Raw genomic sequence first — 13,899 nt, 5'->3', positions numbered from 1 at the left:
CGAAATGCAGGTGTCTCAGCTGCTCGGGATTCGGGTGGTTACCCCAGAGCAATGGAGGGTGGCCCCTGAAGATGGGGTCGGGGTCACCACTTCACTTTGTTTGTCCCTTTGATAGCTAAGCATATTCGTAAATATGTGCCTTTATTAGATAGAAAGCTTAGGAGGATTTTCGTCCACATGTTCTTGGTAATGTTAGCCAACAGTTCTCAAGGTAAGATAAAATTAATTAAAGTGATTTCAAAATGAAAGAGGTTTCGGGTTCTAGAAATTATTAACATTAATCGAAGTAAATTTTATCATTATTATAAAATAAGTTTTACATTTAATACTTTTCTTTACATTTTTTATAACCATTTGTTAAGATACTGGCATCTTTACACACATTTAAAAGGAAGTACTAATAGGTATTTCTAGTTATTTATTTCCCATATTTAATTATTTATAAAGAATAAATAGCCTTTATTCTTAACTTATTCAGTCGTAACTTTTGAATGGATTTTACTTGCTAAATGCTTTGTTATTTCACCTTTTGAATGCAAGTGCATTGGTAAATCGACTTTTCAGCAGTATTTCCTGGGTTTTCCGTTGGCAAACCCTTTCGTTTGATTTTGGCATGTCTGCCAGCCGCGATGACGAAGACAAAGACGATGGCGATGACTTTGAAAACAAAGCGAAAGGGAAATGGCTTTCAGCCAAGGCACTTGGAGCATATTAAGGGCGTCATTAGTTCCCCAGGCGCTGCAAATTTGACAGGTGCAAGGGGTGGGGAGTGGGGGCGTCAGCGATTGAAGGGCCTGACACTTGCTGCAGTGCAGCAACAGCACGGCAGTAGTTGCAACACCAACGGCACAGCAGCAAAATTAACCCTCTGCGGCCACAAATCTTACACAAATTTATTTAAGTTTATTTTAAAAATATGAGTTTATGAAAAATTGCTGTAAGCCAATTTTTTTGTATGGAATTCTCCAAACATCAATACACACGTAAAAAATAAAATATATGAATAGGATTATTTGATGTCTAAAAAATCTATAGGCTTTTAATAATGTTTTTAAATGTTATTGAAAACTTGGCTAAACATTTGAGTATACACACAGAGATTTTGAGAACCAATTCAACATGTTTCAATACTTTGAGAACATTTTGAACTTAAAAAATTCTATGTTTTTAAGAACACTTTCAACTTAGGTGAGAACTTGAGAATTATCTTTGTTTATATTTTGGACATTCTGCCTAACTCAACTCCATTTATTCCCTATTCCCTTGTGATTTTTATTGAGTATCAGTGAGGCCACCAATCGCCCAACGATTGACAAAGGGTTAAGCGAAAACGAACGTGCTGGCAACGGCGTAGGAGTCCGGGTTGTTATTGTTGTGTCAGGTTTCAGCTATTTAGCGGCAATTTGTATGGGAAAAGTTTGCCAAATGTAAACGGAATTGCAGTTTAAACCTCATTTGGCGCACATCGTGGGCGGTCGATAGAAAAGCAAAAATACAAAACAAATGCTTAAAAAAACAAATGCAATACCTGGAACAGCCATAAAAATAGTACGTTTAATAATTGCAAAGTGTTTTCTATTCGCCTTCGTTTCCAGGTCGTAAATCAGCGATTGCTCAGTCAGTCTCGGCTGGCGCCTCCTGCTCGAACATAAATTTAATTGAAAGACTGGGCCAGAAAGCCAAAGTCTGGGCCAAAAACCAAGCCACAGATGCCCGCCAGAGGTTGAGGCGTCAATTGGCAAATTGGTTTCCATGTCAGCCAGCAGGAAAAGTTAATTTTCTCGCCGCCATAAATAACACCCTGATCGACTGGAACCAAGGCCTGCTCCTCCACGGATCTCCATCTCTTGGATGCGAATGGGAATCTCCTTCGGCAGGTGGGCATGGGTGCTGTCCATTTCGATTCCAATTGCAATTCCCTCACAGGCCGTAAGCAACGTGTTTTAATGCTTTTTTAATTGGAAATGCACACCAGCACGCTGATGATGCGCCGACCTGTCGGTTCTGGCATTACGTAATGGCAATTTAATGATCGAGTCGACGAAAAAGTCAACAAATAATTTTGAGCAAATATTAGTATATAATGGATGGCCCGAGGCATCCAATTTAATTATTGTTTGCAATAATTTAAATGCATATTTACACTAATTTCTTTTTAAATATTAAGTAAAATGAAAACCCGTTTTATTTTATTTACTCATTATTTATTTTGCGATTTTCGGAAGTAAATATATTTTAATATACAAATTCTTGAGCAACATATGTACTAGTAGGTCTTAAGTTTTAAGGGCTTAATTTTAAAGTTTTATCAATCTTAACGATTTTCTAAAAACCTATTATACAATAGAGCATCACACATTCTCTACAACATTTTGCCGAATCGCTTATAATTGACTCTGTTAATTAAACACTTTAATAAATTGCCAATTAAGCTAAAGTGGAAATTGCACGGCACCTAAAAACGAATACTATAATACCATACAACATTGTAAGAGTTTTCCAGCGAATAAAGGAAATATAAATTACGGTCGTGGAAAATCTTTGACAGATTGCCGCGCAAATGATTTGTTAATTCCGTATAATTGTGGATTTCTCGGAGTGGAAAATTTATGTGGCTGCCCTGATGAAAATTAACATTAATTAGGCACGAAAGAGCGGCAACAAATTCAATTTGATGCATTCCGGTTTTATTCGAAAATTCTCTCATTTTGTGGAAATTAATGGGCGCCCATTTGGCGCACTCCTCGGCCACGCCCACAAGGTGCACGCAAGCTTTATTCGTCGGGTTTTCCGTTTCTTTCCGTGCTTTTTTATAGAATCTGCCTTAGTTATATTTATAAATTAATGGGCCAAGATAAATGGCAAGTGATTTGTATTAAGAAGCACTTTTTGGGAACCGACTTGGGCGCCGGGCCACAAAAAATGTCTTCGGTCTACTTTCTGGGAGGCCCCTAACTTTTGGAAGCGAGTTCAGAGGGTGTGTTAGCCATGAATCTCGAGTATTTCCATTCCGATTACCCTTTTTTCGAGGGTGTGGCATTTGGAGCAAGCTTACGTTTATGAATCTGAGGCAAATTAAGGGAGAGATCTCAAATCGGTTCGGCCATAATGATGATGAGTTCTGATGAGTTGCTGGGGTATGACTCAGAAGGTTGATCACCTGGCGAAAGACTTTCAGTAAAGTAATATATTACCGATAAAATGTTACATGTTGTATCCACATTACCCCTTTGGAAATTATTTTAAAAGGCATGGGCGTAGTGTGGATTATATGTATATCCAAAGTTCCTAATTATTTTTCAGTAAATTATAAATTATAGCTTAAATACAATTTTATATTTAATAAGAAGTAATAAGAAGTCATTACAAATTATAGCTTAAGTTTTATATAATTTTATATTTAATTAGAAGTAATACCTATTTTAAAATTCATAGAGGACCATATCTATTTTAGAAAATGACCACAGGTTAATAGGACTGCACACTGTAAGGCAAAAGAAGAACATTGATAAAACACATTGATTCGCTTAAATTAATACGCCTTTGAAAAATAATAAAAAATATTAGCTTTTTGATTTTATACCCATACTTCTCAGTTATCAATTTTGAAAGCATTTTTCAACCTTTTCCTCCCACCAAATCCAGACACTACTCCGCCCACCTACTTCCCCGCCCTCCCCCTGCCAAGTACCCTCTCAAGCTCACCTGACCAGCCAATTAACTAATTAACCTTTGACCCAATCTAAGCCAGCCCCTTGTAACAAAATCAATAAGTGCATGTGGGCGCATGACACGCCCCCGAACATGAGTGAAGCTCAATTTAAAAGCCATTTCGCTTTGTCGCCGCCGACAAATTGCCGACATTTGCTATTAAAACCTTTTTGAAACCCCCTTCAGAAGTCAGAGGGGTACGATCCGCTGTTTGTTGTGGGTATGCTAAAAGTTTTTGTGGCACAGCCGATAAATCTGCTGCCTGAAAAGGCAACATCGCGTCGACCAACTACTTTAAAATAATTAATGGGTGCGGCCCAGCAACCGAAGTTAGCCAAGTTTCGACGCTGACAATTGGCTAAATTATGGGGTCGCAATGCAATTCTCATCGTTACAGTGGTGGGGTGGGGATATTTCAGGGGAATTACAAAAGGAGCGGGGTGCATGAGCACCTGTCCCCCGTCCACCGTATCGAGGTGGCACTGTGAATGCCGTTCGCTGAGCTCAAATCAAAACAACAACAGCTGCCACATTGAGCCGGTTAATTAACACATTTCTGTGCAGCCGCTCATTAGGGGAAATCTGGCAAATTGCCAAAGAAGTGGGGACTAGAAGGGGTCACAAGACATCTGCAATGATCTTATAGATTGCCTATGAGGTATACTGTTTTGTATACTTTTTCTAGAGCAATAGAACATAACTAAACATCAAAAAATAAAAAATAACCCAGTTAAGACCACTTAATACTGTGTAGTTATTAGATTTTGTTTTGTGAAAAATTATTATATATATTGTAATATAATATATTATGAAGTATAGCCGTATATTTAATTCGAGAAAAATTTACCATGGGAATATTATGTTTATACTTGCATCTGTTTTTTGTGTGTATGTGAAAACTTTAATCAAAGTCATTCAAAAAGGTACAGATATATACATATTTTATAAATATTAATATTGCTACGTTGTTCTACAGTAGGGAAAAGACTATAATTTACATTGACTTGTAAGACAAGCTAGATTGAATATATTAATTGGAAATTAGATCAGTTTACATAAATTAAATATTGTGTAATGTGAACCCTTTAATTAAATGCAAAACAATGTAGTTAATGTAATAAATCTCTAGTAATGACCTGTGGAAATCGCATTTGCTTAAAGTTATGGAAATAGTTTCTAATCGCTACCAAGTCCTAATTATTAACCCCATTAAAATATATGGCGCTGTGCGAAATGGCTCGACTGTGCAAATGATGAGTGTGCCTCTAAGCAAAAGCCGTGCAAATAAACTTAAGTTAATTAACTTCTGGTTACATTAATTTATGCAGCATGATTAATTACCCCGAAAACGAGCTGCCTGCCATGTTGGCCTCGCAGTCTCGACTCAGAGAAGTCTGGCTGCCCGCGGAACCTGGCCGAAACGGAGGCCCAAAGCTGGGATCGGAATCGAGCAAGTGGTTGGAAGTTGGAACCAATGGTTGATGGTCAGTGGACAGTGGTTGGCACGTCAGCCGGCGGCCTGTCAGCGTTGCCTGCTACCGGGAGGCAAGAGCTGAGACGTCTCGGCTGCCACAACTCAGGCTGAGTGCCACACGGAGAGAAATAAGTAAGAAATCTCTATTTCTTAATTTTTTTTATCAGTTTTTCATTCTCCTAAAATAAATTAGGGTAATAAACATTTTTAATCATACCAAACCTGTTACATTTATAATATTTACATTCTATAAAAAACAATATGCAGTTTAAGGTTTTAAAAAATAAATTCGGCTTTACTTTTTATTTATTTGGTATTGTTGTTTGTATTTAATTATTTGTTATTACTTAAATATGTACTCTTTTGAACTAAAATATTAAATTTGCATGTAGCCTGCGTTTTTAATTTTTGAGTATTTTAAATAAATATTGCAGTTAGATACAAATTTTGTTCAGTGCAGGCGATTCGCATCGCTGCTGCAATTTCGCACGCAGTTCCGTTCGGTGTGGGGTGGCGATCGCCGGTAAAGGAGGGTGGGAGGAGGGGGCTTCTGGGGAGGGGAAGTGTGTGTACAGCTGCAGCAGCAACCAGTTGAAAACGCCATTGGTCATTTGCAGCAAAAGCAGCAGAAGCCAGAGCAAAGCAGCAAAAGCAACAGCAGCGCCGGCCATTAAAATGACATAGAGCCAAAGGACGGGGCACGAAGTCCCGAACGGAGTCAGTTGGCCAGCAAAGTGGGGGGATTGCGGGGTAGCAGACAAGTCGTGGCCACTGCTGGCATTCAATTTTTAACCCAAACACATTGCTTCGGGACCTGGGCGCCCTGGCCAGCATGTGTTAATGCTTTAGGACCCGGCTCTCTGGACTGGCCAACAATTAAATTCGAATTAGCACAAACACTGACGCAGACGGACACAAACTTCTAGCCGAGAGCCAATCAAATGGATTTATTTGCCTGCAGGAGACAGCAGCTGCCCAATGCTATGAAAAAGGCATCAATATTTACTCCAAATTAGCATAATTTTGGATAATATTGTTATTGTGCTTGGGGTAGTAGAATGGTTGAAAAGGTATTTATTAAGAATGGTATTAAATGTCAACAGCTGCGAGGGAGCTTTTAAAAACTTTGCAATGTTGTAAAGACATTAATAAATAAATTATTAATTTATAAACCTATGCAAATGATAAGAAACTAACAAATAAATAATTACAAAGCTATTATAAGAAAAAATTAAATTATATTAAAATGCAAATATTTCTTTTAAACAATATTTTCACAAGAAAAATAACAAGAATATTTTAAGTTTTATCCTTTAGAATTTTTTTTAGCCAAATAATGATGAAAATCAGTTTTAGATTTGTTTTGGTAAGATAAAAACACATAGAAGGATCTATTGTTTTGTGGTAATCTCACTACTCTTTTGACAGTTTGGTTATTATTGGCTTATATGCAAAACAGTATTTTTTTTTTTAAATCAAAGAAAACTTTGGTTAGGCAAAATCCTTATGACATTGGAGGACAGTTTATTTTTAGCTAATGATTGCTTAGATGTTTAGAATATTTTTTCCCATATAACCCAATGTCTACTTATAAAATAAATGAAAGACCTCTCCCCACCTGAGGCATTATCACTTGACTATGTTATGTACACTTTGTTGTGCAGCTCAAGGACAGATTTAGGGCTAAATCTCCAGATTCAGTTCGCACTCGACACGAAGTCCGCATGTCTGGAGCAGAGCCACATTTTGCAAATGAGTTTATCTGCGGCCGCCGATTTGAACAATTCTGGATTCGCCATTGCCATCAGGCAAAAGCCTTTAAACTGCTTGCAAATTTATGTCCCAGCTTAAGAAAACACTAAATGAGTGCCATGCATTTTTTTATCGCACGCAGCAGCAACAACAACAACGGGCGGCCAACACAACAACTAATTAGACATGTTAAAGAACTTGTTCTGACTCCCCCGACTCCTCTGATTTCTGTCCTCCTCGGATCTGTTCTGTTGTCGGGCATTAAAATGGTAACAGGCCAAAAAGTCAGCCAGCACACACATTTAAAAATGCTCAACTTAATTAATTGCCCAGCAAATGCCGGATAAGGGACTTTAGTCTGTTGGCTGGCCATGGGTTAAGTGTGACTAAAGCCAATGACTTGATATTTGCCGCACGATAGGATGTCTTCGCGGATCCCAAAGGGTTCGGGGCACAGGCATCTCGTTTCGCTTTTCATTAAACAAATATCCAAACACTTTTGCCGCTGATCCGGCGACACAGATTGCGACCCGGCTGGAGTTCGAGAATCCGGGACCGGGGCACATTTTTATTTTCAATTTCAATTTCGTACCTCTGGCTGGCGACAAAAGGTCTGCCAAAGTCTTGCCAACTTGTTAATGAAGTTTTATACTCTGTGCCCCTCTTGGCATTTTTTTCCGGGTCCTGCGCGTGCTGGGCAAACGCATTTTAATCGAATTGGAAAGGCTTGCGATTTGACTCGAAGTAATTTTGAACTAACTAAAAAATTCCATTGGTTTTATAGTCATTTAGCATCTTAATTTACAGGCAAATATAATTGATTTTCTCAAATACTGTCGCAAGCTTTAATTATGTTATATGTTATTATTATTATTGTGGCAACGTTCACTTAGTAATTAGGACTATCTAAAAAATTCTAGTGTACCTATATACACAGCCAAAAAGCTATCTAGAAATATTATATAATATGAATATTTTAATAGTTCCAGATGTTCTAGTATTATTTTTATTTTATACATATTATACTAATATTAACTCAAAAAGAAATATGACAAACAATGTTAAAGGGTGTTAAACACATTATTCTATCATTATATCATCATTATAATATCCAGCTAAATAAATAATAAACAATAATATATATCAGCTTGGCCCCTAATCGAATTTATTCAATCAGTTTTAGAATCCTCCTTTCGCCCGATTCCCAGACCAGCCAGCTCATCTTTCATCATCGCTCTCCGCATTAGCCAGGTTCATTAAGGCTAACACGCCCCCAACAACCACAAGAACGATCAATGAGCAATGATTAATTGATGATTCGGCTGCAGAGAAACATTTGACGGCACAATCAAATTAAGGCAGCAAGTAAATGTGAGCCAATTATTAAAACCTAATTTTGATGTAGACACCGGGCATGAGACGCGGATTCGATAACCGATTTCACAGCTCCCTTCGCTCCCCACCTCTGGATTTTCAGATTTCCAGTTGCTCATCAGTGGAGAAGCCTAATGAGCCGACATGCAGTTGGGATCCCGAGATGCTGCGGTTGTACAACTAATCAAGCTGTTCGAGCTGCCAACTTTGATGCATTTCCCCAATTGATGCCCTCGGGATTGATGGCTACGAGCGCCCCGAGTGCCTCTGACATATGCAAAACATTTTGTTTATACACATTTCCAACCTGACAGTGGATCGGCGGGCAGGGGGCAAACAGACAGGCACAAATCCAGTGTCTACAAATAAATGAGCTGAAAATGCAGACAAATCACGGGCGCAGAAGGTGAAAAAGCTGCCAGCTTGGATGGGATGAAGAGAGTGCCTAGATGGTGGATAAATGCGAATAATCAGTGAGCGTTAACGAATCCCATAAATACCTTATACTTCCCATTTAAAAAATAATATATTACATTAAAAAAAGTGTAGTTTAAAATATTGGCCTCTTCAATATTAATTTGAGATACGAATATTAACTAATTTATAGAATATAAATAAATATATACTATTTTCGTTGGCTGATATATTTTGATGCTATATAATATACATACCAAATAAATAACAGTCCTTATTGGTTGAATTTTTAATACTTAAAGTACAAAACTAACAAAAAAAACGTTTTCAAAAATATATTTTCATTATCAAACTAAATAATTCTAAATATATATCCCAATGAAAACCCTTTATAATCAAAAGTTAAACAAATCTATTACAATTTCTGTGGCTGCGCCAAATTAACCGCAGGCATTCTGTTTTTTCACTGGTTTGTGTTTACTTTTTTGGGGTTTTCTCTTTTTGAAGAATCGAATCTCAGTTTGAAGTCCCTCTTGTTTGCTTTGTTTTTGCCTTTGATGAGTATTGATGAGTTTTAATAAATTGCTGATGAGTTGGGTCTGAGTCGGCTTGGAAACCGAAAAGAGGAGAATCAACGCCTCGGCTAAAAGAGCCGCAGAATGCAGCCGCGTGGATGAGAAGCAGATGAGCATTTGAGTGATGCGTTTTTGAAAGTGGCGTCGAATTCCTCAACCGTGAAGCGCCATGCAGAGCAGCGGTAATTGAGATGCTGCCCGGGATCGGACTCCATCGCCATGGTACCCTATGTGTGCAGAGAACGCGGTGTATCCATTTAATTGCCGCCATTATTAAACCCATTTATCGTGTTTTCGTTTCAAAGTGTTCAGGTGTCCGCGGGGATCTGGAATGGGATCGGCTTTGGGTTCGCTATAGGATCGGAATCGGGATCCCAGATGCAGATGCAATTAGCCTGAGCAGCTGCCCATGATGTGATGCTGATGCAGCACTTTACATGGGAATTAAGTTGTTTTGCTTAATTAATAAAAGTGGTTTTTAATAGAACGGCATTAGGCCGAACGAAAGACTGAGGCAGCAAACTGGCAGGGAGCCCAGGCACCCACCTGGAGCTTTATGCTCTTCGGGCCGGAAAAGTTTCCACATTACCCGGGCATTAAGCAATCCGTCGGCTTGTCACACTTTCGAGTTCATCAATGTCAGCCGCGACAATCGTAATGATCATAATGACGATGATGACAGGGCAACCGGAATGGGAATGGGAATGCTTCCCTGTTTTCACCGTCACATAAAGTCGTATAATTAACATAATCATAATCAACAAAGTATAAACATTAAATTGAGGCTAATTACTTTATAACCGACACTCAACTGCGAAACATCTGACAGTGTTGTATGCTGAATTACCCCAAAAAAATACAAGACCAACATGTTCACTTGTGGCAAACTCGTTTCAATTACGAAGAATCGAGCGGTGCCAGGCAACAACAAGAAATACTTAACCGGATGGGGCAAAAAAATTTTTTTTTTTTTAAACACACAAAACAGCCACAAATTATGCGAGTACGCGACAGTTTCACACATGCCAATGAAATTTGATTTAATTTTCGTCTAAATGGAGGCTATGATCACGTTTCTGATGTCTGCCGGTATAAAACTGCAATAGCCACGAAGATTGTTGAATTAAATACACGGAGAAGTAAATAGTGGCTTAAGGTCTACAAATAGAAATAACGATTATTTTAAAAGTATTTAAAATATATTCTTTAGGATTTATAGGGATTTAATGATAAACCTAAGAAGGAATGCTAAACGTGTTTATACCCGTTACTCGTAGAGTAAAAGGGTATACTAGATTCGTCGGAAAGTATGTAACAGGCAGAAGGAAGCGTTTCCGACCCCATGAAGTATATATATTCTTGATCAGGATCACTAGCCGAGTCGATCTAGCCTTGTCCGTCTGTCCGTCTGTCCGTCTGTCCGTCTGTCCGTCTGTCCGTCTGTCCGTCTGTCCGTATGAACGCTGAGATCTTGGAAACTATAAGAGCTACAATACTGGGATTAGGCATGCAGATTCCTGAGATTCCTGCGCAGCGCAAGTTTGTTTCAAAAGAGTGCCACGCCCACTCTAACGCCCACAAACCGCCCAAAACTGTGGCTCCTACAGTTTTGATGCTAGAACAAAAATTTTAACTGAAATGTATTGTTCTCATCAATACCTACCGACTGACCTAAAAAAAAGTTTGCCACGCCAACTTTAACGCCCACAAACCGCCCACAAACTTCAAAAAATCGTAAATATGAACGCGGATATCTCGGAAAATATCAAAGATAGAGAAACGAGATTTCAGATTTAGATTCCGTAGGCTTGAGCGCAGCGCAAGCTTATTACGCGAATATGCCACGCCCACTCCAACGCCCACAAACCGCCCAAGTCTGTGGCGCCCACAATTTTCATGGTAGATAAAAAATTTAAACTGAAATGTATTAATCTCGTCAATACCTATCGATTGATTTAAAAAAAAGTTTGCCACGCCCACTCTAACGCCCACAAACCGCCCAAGCCTGTGGCGCCCACAATTTTCGTGCTAGATAAAAAATTTTAACTTAAATGTATTGGTCTCGTCAATACCTATCGATTGACTTAAAAAAAACTTTGCCACGCCCACTCTAATGCCCACAACGCTTAAATCTGTCTACCGCCGGTAGGTGGCGCATTTGCTGCTTGCATATCTCCATTTTCCTTTGGTCCCTTTAGCTGAGTAACGGGTATCTGATAGTCGAGGTACTCGACTATAGCGTTCTTCCTTGTTTATTATTTAAAATCTTATTATGATTTTGAAACATTATAGCAACAAATAAATTCATATATATGTTATTAAAATATTTAAAATATATTCTTTAGCATTTATTAGGATTTAATGATCAACCTATGAAGATATACTAACCGTGTTTTAGTATATAATCTTATTATTGATTTTGAAACATAACAAACAAATGTATATTTACATTTTATTCAATCTCAAAGTAATATTTAGTTCATCTACGATATATTTATGATTCTTACCAATTTTCTCGCAGTGCAATCAGCCTAAATGTCCAGCAGTAGCTTACAGCCGTTAACTATTGCAACCGCTGGCTGCGGCCGCTCAAATGAAATTCGAGCAAGATTAAAAGCCAAAGTTAACTCAAAACTCCGCTTCAGATTTTTATGACAAGCGCATGAATCCGTGTGCAATTGTAAGTGCGCCATATAATTTACAGATAATTATTATAATTACAGGTTATTTTCAGTTAACATGTTTGCAGTGGCCGTTGTGTTGTTCTTGTTGCTCGACTGGCCCCCGGTGTGAATTGTAGTTGCCGGCCAATTAGTTTGCTCTTTTCGAGCTCTAAATATATTTGTGCAATAATAATTAAGTTGTTTTATGCGATTTAATTCCATTTTCGTTCACTAATTAGTTTGCTTAAGATTAGCTAAATGCGTAAGTACGTCGAACGTAATTCGAGCGAAGCGAAAGACTTGGGCAACGAACTCGACCAAAACGAAAGACTTAGGCAACGAACTCGAATCTGCTAGGGATAGTTAAAAATCCTATCGTCCGGGATGATTGGTACCGTTGTCGAGAAAAAGATAGAAATGGGTTTTATGCGATTTAGGAGGTGATAAGAAACACATCCATGATTTTAGGACTCTATAAAGTAAACCCGGGGATTCTGTGTACCCTTGGACGAATTTCATTCAACTTAATTAGGGAAAAGTTTCGAGTACCTGAGTCATCTCCCTCACTCATAACTCTTTGGCCAATTATGCGTTATGGCCGAAACCGAAAACTGAAACTAAAAATACTGTATCTCTCGGCCGTTGGTCATAAATAAGTTCTCCAGTTCAGAAAAGCACGAGTGAGTATAAGGAAAACAATCTACGGGCAGGGCCGAACAGGACAGCAAAGAGTCTGGTCGGGTTGGGCTGGTCGGCTGTGGGCTTGGAGCGCGATAAAAATCGCTGGCAATTTGTTAAATTTAACGATTCCGAACCGCCAGCTAACGAAAACTGTGCCGAAAGTTGGCCATTTCGCCCCCGAACCGTGGCCCCTCCCTCGACTTCGACTGTTTTATGGCCAAATAAATAATTAAAATGATGCGTGGTGTTAAGTGCCGCCACGTCGAAATGCTCGGCGGAGAACAACCACCACAAACGCCAATACTGCCACACTATATACCCAAGCCACACGCAGTCTGAGCAGACCATTTCTTTTGAAAATTTGTCATAAATTTATAGCTTTCGCGACCGGGTTCACTAAACCCCCAACCTGGACACGTACTTTGTCGCAGTCCGAGCTTAATTGCTTGTCATGTGGCACACATATTCGCCGCAAATTGGTCGCCAGATATGCGACCATCTTGGACGTGACCCTCGGCACGCGGACCACACAGCGCTTAAAGTTCTAAGGCCGCCAAAAATTTGTATAATATTTCGTGTTGCCTAACATAGTTTACCAAGCGACCCTTTAGGTAAAATGGTACTAGTTGAATCACTTAGAATTATCACTGTCCCGAAACAAGTTTAAAAATTGGAATCATTGAAATTAAAGGGGGAGCTCGATATATTATATATTTTAAATAGTAATGCCCCTTTTATCATACTCACTAAAGGTAAGTTAATATAAAACACATTAAGCTAATATTAATTCTCTTTTCTGCTCCTATCCAACTAACTTAACATGCCTAATTGCAAAAGGTAAACTATTATACGTCCATTTTTCTTTTAAGTCCGGTTTAACCTTCATAAAAAAAATACTAAAAACATTCCTCATTAAAAGCGGCCAGAACACAAAAAAGTAAGAATCAAAGTAACACTCGGAGTTCAGTTTAATTCCCCTTCTTTAATGAAGTAATATGCTTTATGAGTGCTCGACTTCTTGCGCACAAAATGTCACTTGTCGCAGCTTCTTGTCTTTGAAGATCTTCCTTTTTATGGGTGTACGCGATCGTAAAAGACAACGAACGCATAAAATGAGGTCTAGACCCTAATCTTAACTGATCTTGAACGGTGTCTATCAAAAACGAGAAAAATGGGAAATGGAAAATTAAGAAGCAAGTGCCTCTCATCCAGGTCTTTCTTAGTAAATGCTGTCAGGAAATTTTCAAGTACTGAG

Source organism: Drosophila subpulchrella, unplaced genomic scaffold, assembly GCF_014743375.2.
Source record: "Drosophila subpulchrella strain 33 F10 #4 breed RU33 unplaced genomic scaffold, RU_Dsub_v1.1 Primary Assembly Seq354, whole genome shotgun sequence".
NCBI lineage: Eukaryota > Metazoa > Arthropoda > Insecta > Diptera > Drosophilidae > Drosophila > Drosophila subpulchrella.
Note: the sequence above shows the minus strand (reverse complement) of the source record.